This window comes from Notechis scutatus, chromosome 2, assembly GCF_049901735.1.
Source record: "Notechis scutatus isolate UNSWTSFEM ecotype Mainland chromosome 2, rNotScu1.2, whole genome shotgun sequence".
Lineage (NCBI taxonomy): Eukaryota > Metazoa > Chordata > Lepidosauria > Squamata > Elapidae > Notechis > Notechis scutatus.
Genome location: NC_142010.1, coordinates 190,096,401 through 190,110,772, shown reverse-complemented (window position 1 = coordinate 190,110,772; position 14,372 = coordinate 190,096,401).

Here is a 14,372-nt window from a genome sequence, read left to right as displayed (position 1 = left end):
AACTCCATCCAACCATGATTTTCTCAGTCTATTGCAGAGGTCTCCAAACTTGGTATAGGAAGTTAGCACCCACCTCTCCCCTAGAAAATTGAAATATCCTAGGGAATATTAAAAAGGCAGAATATTTCTCCTAAAAAGAGTAAAGTAGAAACTCAAAGAGGCAGAAACTCAGCCCCCCACCTTTGCTAATGGACCATTAAGGCCTAGGCCAGCGTATTCTACATAATAAAGGCCTCTACCCATCTCACCACCTGGCCTGGGAAGATTGTATCAGCCAACACTCAGGTGAAGCCATGTGATCCAGACAAAGACTACAAAGTTACTTAAGACCCCCACCCCTGGGAGTCTGACAGCCAATGGGATACATTTCTTGCACAGCAACAGGAAATACTAAGGTGGGGCCCAACAGAAGGTATATAAGGGTCTCTCAGCATCTTGACCCACCCTTCTTTTCCTTCACCCAACATCTTGAAGCATGTGATCATCCTTTTCACTTTGGAGCTCCAAGCCATGTGGTCCTGCCCACCATTAAACCACCTTTCCAAACAGCCTCCATGTTTCCAGTGTCTTTTTCCCCACTTGGAACTGAACCCAGAAGGATAATTCTTCCAATATTGGCAACTTTAAGACTTGTGGACTTCAACTCCCAGAATTCTCCAGCCAGCTATTGTTCAGTGGGTTCCACGCGGTAAAGGAGAGGTAGGACGCGGGGAGCTGGTAAGCAACCTTTATTTCAGTTAATCTAAGAAAAAGCCGCTCAGCCATGGCAGGCACCGGCTTTTGTAGCCGGCGCTATCCAAAGCTTTAACCACTGATGGGACTTCCTTTTTCCCACCAGCGGCCGGGCCAATGAGAGGAGTCTATTAGCTGACTCCACTCCTTGGCCATATTTGGTCATATACAACACCCCTCCCCTCCTAGTTAGTGTTCCTCCAATCCGCTGCTGACTACAGTATGTAGTCACGTAAGTAGGCGGGGCTTCAGGAGGTGTGACTAGACCTGCGCACCTCACTTATTCTTGGAGCAGTGGCCCAAGCGGACGAGTCCGCCGCTGCTCCGGTCCCCTCCAGTGGAACCGTCTCGAAGCTTGTTACTGGTGCGGCAGGGATCGTCGAGCCTGAGGCCTCAGAAGGGCTTCGCGGGACTTCCTCTTCGCAAGATAAGTGTCTCTGTTGTTGTTATTTGGCGGTTTGTGCCAGTGGGTTGGTGTGTGTGGCCTGTGGTGTTCTGTTGTTACGTGTCAGGTGATTGGCAGGTTGTCTGAGCTCGGGACCTGGCCCTGTAGCTGATCGATGTGTCACTCCCATAGCTTCCCTTCCTCCGTCTCTACCCTGTAAGAGCGTGGCCCTGTGTTTCGATGACCCTTGCTGGCACCCATGTTGGTCCCCCAGTGTAACTGTGAGCGTAGACCGGGTCCCCTGTGGTGAATTGTCTGCATTTCCCCGTGGAGTCTGGGGGTGTTTCTGTACTGTAGTTGGGATAGACCCGGTCTAGGACCGTCCGCAGCCGCTGACCCAGTAACAGTTCTGCCAGGCTGCGGTGTGTTGTGGTGTGGGGTGTGATGTGATGTGTTGCGCGAGGAGCATTTTGTTGATCCTCTCCTGCCAGTCCCTACGGCCCATACGCTGTAGTGTTTCCTTAGTGGCCCGGACCATTATTTCTGCTTGACCATTTGTGGCCAGGTGAGCTGGCGCTGACAGTACGTGCCGAATCCCCAGTTCAGCTAGGAAGGCCTCGAACGGTTTTGACATGAACTGTGGGCCATTATCTGAGATGAGGACATCTGGTAGTCCATGAGTGGCGAATAGGCACCTGAGTGCCCTTATTGTCGCCTCTGATGTGGTGGATTGCATTAGGTTTACTTCCAGCCACTTTGTGTAAGCGTCAACAACTATCAGGAATGTCTGTCCCTGGCAGGGCCCTGTGAAATCGACATGAATTCAGGCCCAAGGTGTGGTGGATGTTTCCCATTTTCGGGGTCTCACGGCCGGGGGCGCTGGCCTGGATTCTTGGCAAGATGTACAGTTTTCTATCTCCTTGTCCATCCCCGGCCACCAAACATAGCTCCTGGCTAGGGCTTTCATTTGGACTATTCTGGGATGGCCCCCGTGAAGTGTTTCCAACATTTTATTTCTTAATGTGGGGGATAACTACCCAGTCCCCCCACAATAGGCAACCCTTCAGTACTGACAGCTCAGCTTGCCTATTTTGGTATGGTTTGTATTCTTCCTTGTGCTGCCTCCGGCCATCCCCTCCACACCCAGTTCGAAATCTGCGCCATAGTTTTGTCGCGAGCGGTGAACCTCGCGATCTCTGAGGGCGTCATAATTCCAGACCGTATCTTCTCTATCAGTAGCACTGTTGTGGATGGCGCTGGGTCTTCGGTGGTGTCTGGAAGGGAGCAATGGCTGAGGGTGTCAGCGTGGGTGATGTCTTTTCCTGGCTGGTGGGTCAATGTATACTGTATGCTGCTAAGAATACTGTCTATCTCAACATCCTAGGGGACAGGATGTTCGGTGTAGGCTTGTCGCCAGCGAGGATGTCCAGCAAGGGTTTATGATGGGTGATGAGGTCGAAGTGCCTGCCATACAGATACTCATGGAAACGCTTTACCTCTGCGACTGCGGCAAACTCCTGGCTCACTGGTGTTTTAGCCGGCTTACAAAGTTCCATTTTAAAACTTTTTAGTAATTGGTTAATTTTATCTGCCTGTGAGATTTTGTATCCTCCCCTAGTTCTATCTATCTTTAAACCAAGATATTGTTTGATTTCTCCTAACTGTTTTATCTTAAATTTCCTCTCTAATAGTGAAATTATTTTAGTAGCTTCTTGTTCGGTTTTGGTGATTAATGCTATGTCATCAGTAAATAATAGCAACAATGAAATTACACCATTACTTTCTCCTTTAAACAAACATGGATCAGCCATGCCAGCTACAAAGCCTATCTTAGTTAATTCTTTAACTATACATTGGTTCCACTCATATCCTGATTGCTTCAAACCATAAAGACTCTTTTTTAATCTCCAGCAATCAGTTATTTTATCAGTTTTGATACCTAAAGGTTTCTTTAAATATATAGTGTGTTGCAATGGTCCATACAGACATGCCGTCTCTACATCCAAATGATTTATAACATATTCCTCCTTAGCTGCCCACACTAAAGCTGCCCTTAATGTAGTAGCCTTCAGACTAGGTGCAAACACCTCATCATAGTCATTTACTGTCTGATTAAACCCTTGTGCTACTAACCTGGCTTTATGGGTAACAGTCCCATCTACACCTGTCTTCAGCTTATATATCCATTTACATCCTATGGCATGTTTACCTAGTGGTAACTTAACATTTTCATATACTTCCAGTTATTTTTAATGATTCCAGTTCCTTATCCATTGCTACCTGCCAAGCTGCCTGATCCTTAGCAGGATACAGTTTTAGTTCACTATAGTTACTTGGAACTGTATTCACTTGGCATACAACACTAGCCTGATATCTATCAGGTGGTCAGGGGTTGAATGTCTTGGTAATACAGGGCTAACTGGTGGACTTTCCTGTGCCACCTGCTCCTGTTCTACTACCTCTTCCTGTACCTGTTCTACTTCCTGTTCTTCCTCTTTAATGGCTATTCATTGTTTACTTATTTTATCTTTAGGACTATTTGGGTATCAATAATAATATCATTGCTGGATTTCTGTTCCAGTTTATCCCACCCAACGTGGTCAAGAAATTTTGCATTAGCACTACAATAAACATGAGCTGTGCCTTGATCCCAGAATCTAAACGATCTATGGTTGGCCTCATAACCCACAAAAAATAACTTCTTAGCTCTATGTTGCCCTTTCAGTCTTACTTGTGAGGGAATATGGACCCATGCTGGAGCTCCAAATGTGTGTAGGAAACTTAAATTTGGCTTTCTGACATGCCAACGAGTGAATGGTAATTCACCAGTTGTTGTATTTACTACATTGTTTAAAACAGGGGTCCCCAACCACCGGGCCGCGGACCGGCACCGGGCCGTGAGCACTCTTTACCGGGCCGCAAAGAAATTTTTTTAAAAATGGCGGCTTTCTTCGCCTTCGGTGAATGCTGCTGGGATCGGGATCAAGGACACAAATGAAAGAAGGGAGGGAGGAAGCAACCAAGCCTGACCTGCTCTCTGGCTCAGCTCTCTCAGTCGCTTTCTCGCTCCTCCTTCTTCCTCCAGGAAGAAACTGCTTCAAAGAAGCCGGGGCGGGTGGCTTTTCCTGCTGCGCAGCTTCGGCGCTGCCACCCCCACCCGCCCGCCCGGTCGCTCGCAGTTCAATCCACAGTGCTCCGCTCTACCTGCCTGCCTGTCTGGTTGTTTGGGAGCAGCTTCGGCTGAGAATAATAACTATTCGCCTTTTTATCAGCCGAAGCTGCTCCGAAACGAAGAAGGCAGACAGGCAGGCAGGTAGAATGGAGCACTGTGGATTGAACCGCGAGCGGGCGGGCGGGTGGGGGTGGGGGTGAAACGGGCGCCGGGAAGCTGTGGCGACAGGAAAAGCCCCCGGCTTCTTGGGCTGCTGGAGGAGCGATAGAGTGACTGAGAGAGGAACGAGGCAGACACCTGAGGGAGGGAGGGAGGGAGACACCTGAGGGATGAGGCTGAGGGAGGCAGGGCCGAGGCGCTCCCTGAACTTGGTGGTTTGCTGGCAGACGTTTATTACCCGACTAGGTAACAACATCAGATGTTACCTAGTCAGGTAATGAAACGTCTGCAAGCAAACTACCAAACTCGGATTCTCTCCCCCGGTCCTTGAAAAATGTTTCTGCTTGAAACCGGTCCCTGGTACAAAAAAGGTTGGGGACCACTGGTTTAAAACATGGTTACTACACATTATGGCCTCACCCCACAGTGTTTTAGGCAAACCTGAATCAGATAACATAGTACGAGCCATGGCTTGTAACGTTTGCCCTCTCCGTTCTACAAACGAGTTATGTTGTGGTTTGTAAGGTGCAGAACATTTATGCTCAACACCAGCCAATTTTAACATAGTTTGGAATTTTTTGTTAACAAACTCAGTCCCATTATCAGTAACTAAAGTAATTACTTTACTTTTCATTTTTCTCTCAGCAAACCTTAGCCAGTTAAAGAAATGTTGGAATGTTTCTGTTTTGTTTTTCATAAGATAGCAGAAACCGTATCGTGAGTAATGGTCCATAATACTCCAAATATAACAGGCACCTCTTAAACTTGGTTTCTTAGGACCAATTATGTCAGCAAACACAACCTCTAAAGGTTCTTTGGTCTTAAACCCATTTAGTCTATTTGCAGGAGTAACCTTACTTTTCTCCTGGATAGAAGCATTACAGTTTAAATACTTGCTACAGGGTTTCAATTTTACTCCCTCTGACAATTCAACAGTTTGTTTCAATATTTTGAAATTAATGTGCCCTAGTCGTCTATGCAGTAAATGTATACATTCATCATGTGGCTTAACATTGTTATAAACTGAGTTAGCCATCTTCAACTGGTCATCATGTATCACATATAAATCATTTTCTAATGTAGCAGTAACACTTTTACCCTCTTTTTCTATTATACAGTTATCTCCCCTAAAGGTTATTACATAACCAAGATTAATAAAGCCCTTACTGATAGCAAATTAAATTTTAGTTTAGGTACATATAACATAGTTAAATGTTCGTTTATACAAGAACAATATGCAGTACCTTCACCTGATGCGTTCATCTTCCATCCATTTGCCAATGATAGACGTTGTTTACTCATAGACATCTTTACAAACCTTTTTCTATCTTTAGTAATGCACTGCGATGCTCCACTATCAACAACCCACAAATCATGGTTTACAGTTGAATTGCTAGACATAGCTAAACTAACATTCTTCTTAGCCTTCTGGTGTTTACTAGTATTCTGTTGTTTTCCCTTCTTACAGAATCTAGCTATATGTCCCCTAGCCCCACAAGAAAAACATTTCCTAACAGTATAGGCAGTTGAAGACAAATCCTCTTCTTGTGGTTGTTCCTTTCTCATTTGGTCCCTATCCAGCCGTCTTCTTGCTTCTTCTAACAACCTTCCAGTTATGTCAGTCAATGTCAGTTTATCTCTGGGCAGGACTTCCAGTGAAGATATGTAATTATCATAACTGTCATCCAACGAGGAAAGAATGATGTAAACTTAACGCAGCTCTGAAAATATCAGTTCTTTTTCATGTATCTCTTGAACAGTTCTTTTCATGAAGTTCAAATGAGCTAACATATCTCCACCTTTCAGAAGACGTGCTCTAAACAGTTTATGTGTAAGATGTATGTGTGCACCTACACTGTCATGAACATAAATCCTCTTCAAATTCACCCAACACCTAGCAGCAGACTCTTCTCCATGAATATGGACTAGCTGCTGGTCACTCAGTGTTAGTCCAATTATACAAAGAGCTTGTTCGTTGTTCTGTTTAAAGTCAGCAAGCTTCTTGGCATCGTCCTCATTATCTTGATCCCAAGCATTTACATCCGGTGGGTCTTGAACTACATTCCATAAACCTTCTCTACGCAGAAGTAGACTGCACTTCATAGACCAGGAAACATAGTTTATTTCATCTAACTGGGTTATCAGTGATAGACTTGTTGAAGTGACTTGTGCCATCTTTACCAGGATAGTAACCCACAATTAAACAGTAAACAGCTGTCTGCATACAGTACTGTGTATTCACACTAACTCTCAGTTATCTGAGCCTGGTATGGCCTGGGCCCATAACCAGTGTTGAGGTAATTCCCCGTTAGGAGAATGAGCGCATACAGGGAGACGTATTTGAGAGAAGTGTTTGAATAATACACACACAGCACACAGATACACTGTACAGTTAAATGTAGGCTTTTACTTCCAGAAAGGTTTAAGCAAAGTTCAAAATAGGCAGTCCAAAGTCATTCACAGGTAAGATCAGTCAGTTTTTAGTCCAGGGATAATCCAATAACAAAGTCCAGTGTCAAAGACAGTTCAGTATCAGACTTACATCAAATCCAAGAATATCAGTCAATTAGGAGGATCGGCAATACTCTCCAACTGAAGGAAATAGAGATACTGAGATACACTCTTTCTGAGACTAAGACTAAGACTAAACAACCCAGGTTTCTGGCTCCATCTTATGGCCATTTGTGGAAACCACACCCAATTACAATTTTATGATTCTGTTAAAGAGACAGTATTAAAATGTCTATCCTGGTTAATATATTGTCCAACCCAAATAGCTGTTAGTTGACTTATATTCCTAACAGTAGTTTGTCTTATCTCAGTAATTGGTCAAGGCCTGATATAGCATACAGTGTTAACCAATTAGCGAGGTTTAATGCTGAGCCAACTGAAAGGCACTGGCAAGCTGCTAAGCATGTGTTAAGGTCTCTGAAACAAACAATGCATTATGCATTGTATTTGGAGCCTAAGGATGAACTGAGTTTAACTGCATATGCTGATGCAAGTTTCGCTACAGACGTAAATACACGTAAATCTACATCAGGTACTGTAGTATTATTGGGAAAGGTGTTGATTGGATGGAGGTCTATTCAACAGAAACATCTAAGTTTGTCAACAATGGAGACTGAATTCTCATGTTTGTCTTTATTATGTACAGGTTTAGTTTGTTATAAGCAACTATTAATTGATATGGGAATTAATGTAACAGATTCTATTGTTGTTTATGAAGACAACCAATCAGCAATACAGATGGCTTCCAATCTTGCTATTAAGACAAGATCAAAACACACAGATCTAAGATATTTAAATGTGAGACAATGTATACAAAGTAAAATGATTAAACTGGAGTACTGCATGTCAGAAAATAACATCGCAGATCATTTTACAAAAGCCCAAGGCTCTGTAAAGCATAAGGCTTGCTGTGAGGATTATGGACTTAGAATGTATAGTTGTATATATTGTCCTACCCAAAGGGGAGAATGTTAGGAATGTAAGTCACCTAACAGTTGGGTTGGAAAATATATAAACCAGGATAGATATTTTAATACTGTCTCTTTAAGGGAATGCTAAAATTGTAATTGGGTGTGGTTCCTGAAACAGCCATAAGATGGAGCCAGAAACCTGGGTTGTCCTGTTCTGTTGTTGCTGAGAGTGTGTTCCTGCATTTCCCTATTGACTGTTACTAATCAGCGTTATTCTTGGATGTGATGTGAGTCTGTTACTGAACTGTTTTTGATACTGGACTTTGTTATTGGATTATCCCTGGACTGAAAACTGACTGCTTTAACTGTGAATGACTTGGACTGTTTGTTGAACTTTGCTTAACCATTTACTGGAAGTAAAACCTATATTTTACTATACAGTGTAGCTGTGTGCTGTGTGTGTGTTATTCAACAGTACTCTCACCACGTCTCCCTGTGTGCGCTCATTCTCCTAACGGGGAATTACCTCAACATGACCCAGTTCCAAAGTTCTGATGGCCACCCTTGTCACATGGCTGCCTTTTTGGCACTCTGCAACCGACCAATGTTCTCGGTCATTTGCAGTGTCCTGCAGTCATGTGGTCATGATTTATGACATTTTTTCCAATTTCTGACAAAAAGTCCCTCTAGTGAACAATTTCTGCCATTTAATGACCTCTGTAAAAAGGCTTGTAAAATCTTTGAACTGGACACTAGCGTAGGATGACAATACAACTGCTCTATTTTGGAGTATTTTTAAAAACAGCTCTTTCTATACCCCCCAGCAGAATTTCCAGCAAGAGGTGACAAAGCAGTGGATATTTAAGGCCTATACTGTTATCAATACAGGTAATCCTCGACCACAATTGAGCCCCAAATTTTTGTTGCTAAGTGAAACACTTGTTAAGCCCCATTTTATGACCTTTCTTGCCACAGTTGTTAAGTGGATCACTGCAATTGTTAGGTTGGTAAGCATGGTTGATAATAACAGTGAATCTGGCTTCCCCATTGACTTTGGTTGTATGAAGTTTGTAAAAGGTGATCACATGACCTTGGGACATAGCAACGGTCATAAGTATGAATCCCTTGCCAAGCATCTGAATATTGATCATGCGACCACGGGAATGCCACAACGGTCATTTGAAAAACGGTCATAAGTCACTTTTCTCAGCGGCTTTGTAACTTTGAATGGTCATTAAATGAACTGTTATAAATCAAGGACCACCTATACAATTGTGACAGCAGTGGAGACAAAAACTCAAGCTGATGAAAGGCAGTTGCAGCCACCTGGGCATTTAATGACTATTGGAAGTCACTTCCCAACTGCAAAGAGCATTATATGGGGCCATCCTTGAAGACCTCCTAGAAGCTACAGCGGGTCCAAAATGTGATGGTTCATGAAGAGCAACCCGTGTTACATTGCATTGTGCAAGCTGCACAAGCCCCAGGGATGTATTCACTTCTAAACCTATGCAATTCTCCCCCCCCCTCCTGACACAAGCATGTGAACTGCTTAAAATGCCCTTGTAATAAAACATCTACAATAGCATGCTGAATTAATCCTGAGTGGCGATTCGGGGAAGAATCGGAACCCATGACCCAGCAAACCAAATTATTTATATTCAATGGCCACATCTCAGGGATAATAGAGGTGGCATTCTGACTCAGTAGGAAAGGGATACCTAATAAGTGGGTCATCCAAATGGGTTTATCAAAAACATTCCAACCTGGGATGGGCTTGAAAATTTTTAGCAAAGGGTTCTCTGCTGGGTGGGCATGGCCATGGTGGGAGTGGCCTAGTCGGCCTCCTGCACCACAGTGGGAGGGGAGTTTGTCCTCCCTGGGCTCCGGAGGCTTTCCTCGGGCCTCCTGGAGGGCAAAAACGGCCTCCCTGGGCTTCGGAGGCTCTCTGGAAGCCAGAAACAGGCCTGTTTCCGGCCTTCCCAAACTTCTGGGAGGCCCGTTTTTCACCCTCCCCGAGTCTCTGCACATGCCCTGCACTTACCTGCATCCAAAATGGACTATGTGGGGACTCCTGGGAGGGGAGGGGAAGGGTGCACTGAGACAGCCAGGAGTGGGATTTGGGGGTTCCATTTGGGGACAGAATCTTAGCTAGGGGCTCTCCCAAATCCCTGCCAACTCCCAGCAGCCCACCCCTGATTCCAACATTATGCTGTAATTTTACACTCTGTTGACCTTTTCCTTGTCTTGCATTTACAATGTCGTAAGGCAGAAATATATATGCTACAGTTTGATCAGGGCTGCCCAACAAGGCTTTGCCAGGAATTCAGTGTTTTCATGCCTGATAAAATCACGTATCTTCAGTGTGATTTGATTGCTTTGGGTGATGCCAGTTTTGGCCACAAAAACCCAATGGCACAGGGCCCAGTTATTGACAGGGCTGATTGGCTGACTGCCCCTTGATGGGCAAAGAATCCATTTACTATATTATTACCTTTAATTAAGCAATTATCTACTTGGTCATTGAATTTCTATTCCACCCATAAGATGTGGCTGATATTCTAGAGCAATGAATACTGACCAGTTTGTGACTCTCTGTTCTTTTCTATTAAGACGTATCCTGAGGGGGTGGTGAAAAGTATGCTTTGCAAAAAAAAAGGTTGTGAAGACAAACAAGGTAACAAGGAAATACTCATTGGACATTTTCTTCATCTGAGGGAAAGGCCACAGTTAGAGAAGATAGCATATAGGCATATGAAAGGTCTGAAAAGCTTCAGTAAAAAGGTCTATTTATGAAGCTCCACTGCTACTAAGGTACAAAATACTGGATTAGACAGACCAATGTTTAGATCTGATACAAATTAACTTTTTGGAAATTGTAATAATTATCTGCTTATTGTTGTGTGAGTTCTCTCCTTCTTCCCCCCCCCCCCCTCCAGCCCATATAAATTTGGGCATTTCTGCTTCTTTTTGAACAAGTTGGCAGAATCAGTCTCTCTGACAAAATTTGAAAAGTCATTCATTTTACTTTTATATTGATCTATGAACCCAACCCAGACATATGACAAAGTCAAAGGCCTTAACAATAATTTCACACCCTTGACTCTGCATTGATGTCTCCCATTTCATGAACAGCTTGCTCTCAGATATAATTTCTGCAGATTAATTTTATAGCTGATTGTACATAAAATGCATAGCAAGACTTTAGAAATACTCTTTATTCAGTTTTATTTGTTCACCCTGTCCTGTGACCTGTGTTAGTCAATAATATATGGAGAGGGAGAGAGGGAAAGAGAGAAAATGATCCTGTTAGGCATTGGCATTTTTCTTTTATTCCTACGCACAGCTTTCTACCATTTCAAGTAGGGAAAATTATGTCAGTGATGTCTGCTCTATGAATATTTAATATGCATTAAATACTGAAGAGGATTAAACTGACAGTCTCATTTTTCCTTTTTTAAATATGCCATGAATAGAATAAAAAATCATTTTGACTCAATATTGAACAGTGAAACAGTAAAAGCCATAGAAAACCTGTCTTCTTTAAAACCTTACTGTCATAAAGATACTAAGATGTCATATAAACAGAACTGAATAATTTAGATGGAAATAATTGCTACTAACTGCTTCCATGACAGCATGGCATTGCCACAGGACCCTGTGGCTTTCAAAAGAACTGAAATAACAGGAGCGTCCAAGGCACACCTATGAAGATAGCACTCCCAGATTACTATGAAGTTTGTGGTAAGTTAATGTCAAGTTTCTTCCAAACCAGAAAATATTGATAAACATCTTGCCAAGCGCCAGAGAAATCAGGAGATCCAGTAATGCAAATGGGTATAAAAGTCTATGGCAAGCTTAAGTTATCTACAAGAATCTGGACTCCTCAAAGTCAAAGCAATTTAGTGGTAGATAAGGAATTCAAGATGGCCTAGACTTAGATCTCTTGTGAGGGCAAAGAAACTCAACTGATAATGCTTTTTGACCAGGGGTGGGATTCTACCAGTTCGCACCTATTTGCTAGACCTGTTAACATTCTAAGCAGTTTGGAAACCAGTTGTTAGAAGAAATTACTGGCCTAATCATGTAAGGAAGGCAGGAAGGAAACATTCTGGTGTTGCTTACAGAAACTGCCTCTCCGTTAACCCTTATTACATTCTTGGCAGGACTAGATTTCCTGTCTCAGGAACTTCTCTGGAGTATTTTTCCCCTCCTTTGCTGGTACTTTGCTTGTGTGGAGTGACCATTCAAAGTTACAATGGCACTGAAAAAAGTGACATGACCATTTTTCACACTTATGACTGTTGCAGCATCCCCACAGTCATGAGAGGCCAGACAAGGAGATGCGTGCCTCAATGTGAGTGATATTGAGTTGGCCACACACAGCCAATAACATGACCACCAAGCCACGCCCACCCAGTCACATGACCACCAAGCCACGCCTACTACCTAAGCCATGCCCACAGAACCGGTTGTTAAAAAATTTGAATCCCACCCCTGTTTTTGACCCCTCCCTTGGGTTGAGCCTGGTCATGTTCTACACATCATGTTTTTGTGCTGAAGTTTTTCCTGTAAGACAGGAAATTTGTTAGGGCAGTTGGTCACTTCCACTGTTATTTTGTTATGCTGGGAAAATTTACCCCCTATTAAAATGAAGACACCCTTAAATTGAGCTGAACTCCTGGTAATTGAGAATTGCATAGTTTTCTTGGTGAGAGTAACGAAATTGCTTTCCACTGCCATTTTTTCAGGATTTTTTTTTAAATTTCTGAATCTAATTTACACTAAAATTCCTTGTTGTCATCTCCTCTAATTACTAACTTTAGTTAACTTCTGAGTCCACAAAAAGCCAGAGATTGCTACTTGCTGAAACTTCTGTTTATGTCACCTCAATATTGGGACACACAATGGAAGAAATGGAATTTTATCCTCTGCAGCCCCAATAGTGTGAAAAGCAAAAATGTTTTCACCACAGCCATCTTCCAGAATTAACAGGTGACGTTTTGCCTCTGCTGTAGAAGCAACAAAGAAGCTATTTTCTTGGACTCTATATGCAATTTTCTGGGCTTGGAAAACCTGTTGCCCCAACCAGTCTGCTAATTACTAGCATTAATTAGATAGGTCCCTCACTTAATGACCTGCATGATTTATGACCATATGACTGTCGTAAGTCGATGTAGCTATAGCCCACTTTGAGTGCTCAGAATTACCCTGTTCCATTTTGTTCTGGATGGCTGATGAATCAGATCTACTAGCTTGGAATGGGGGAAATAATATATAATACAAATATTTTCTCATGTTCATTGGAAGAGCTGAAGAAGCCGCTTGCTCTATGTCAGTGATCCCCAACCTTTTTACGCCGCGCCCGGCACTGCATCAGCTGGGCGCCGCCATCTTTTTGATGAAACGTGCCCGGTGAGCTTTCACCCGGAAAGCTCACTGAGCGCTACGCCGCTTCTTTTTTGATGAAAACGTGCTCCGGTGAGCTTTCTACCCGGAAAAGCTCACCAGAAGCACTTTTTCATCAAAAAGATGGCGGCGCCCAGCAAGCCAGCGGCCCGGTAGGTTGGGGACCCTGCTCTATGTAGTAAAATGAGGACCTTCGTGGAAGAGAATGCTCCCTTATGACGGGAAATAAACTGTGAAACTGTGAATGCAATAGCCACCTCATGTATAAATCCGTTAGGGCAGGATGAAAAAGACAAGAAAATATTTTTTTTGGTTGCATTTTTATTTCCAGAGATTCCCCTGTAGATGCAAACCATGTCATGGCAGGCAGCAGCAACATTTCCCCCTTCTGCTTTCTGGCATCTTCCAGAAGTTCGGGCGAGTTCTTCATCTGCAGGGAACACCCAAAAACCACCAACTTGGCCTTTCAAATACATGCAACGGAATTGTTTCCAATTTTTTATCGTTTCCTCCGCACAATAAGAAACATGCTCCCTGAAGTATCATTTGCACTGCACAAAGGCCACACAACTCTTTTGAGCGGTTCCTTTTGGAGTTCAAGTCTCCCATGTAGGAAAAGAAATTATAGTTTTGATGGCACAGAAACGGGAAGAAGAAAAGTATTTAAAAAAAAACATTTTAAAAGAAACGGGTTCCAACTGCAAACCAGGGCGGCTAAAATGGACCAAGGCTCCTGTGCCCAAAGATAAACACAGAAAAATACAAAATAAAATACACAAAAATAAAATACACAGAAAAATACACAACTATGTTATACACTTATACTTATTATCTTGTAAACAATTGGCAAATCAAATCAAATAAATAAATAAATAAATAAATAAATAAATAAATAAATAAAAAGGCCCGAGGCCTCGTAAAGTACCGCATTTTTTTTTTTTTTGCACCCCCGCTTCGAGCCTGGCGGACTTCAACTCCCAGAATTCCCCAGCCAGCAAAACCAAGCCAGCAATGCTGGCTGGGGAATTCTGGGAGTTGAAGTCCGCCAGGCTTAAAGTTGCCATGGTCGGAGACCCCCTGGACTAGAATTCGC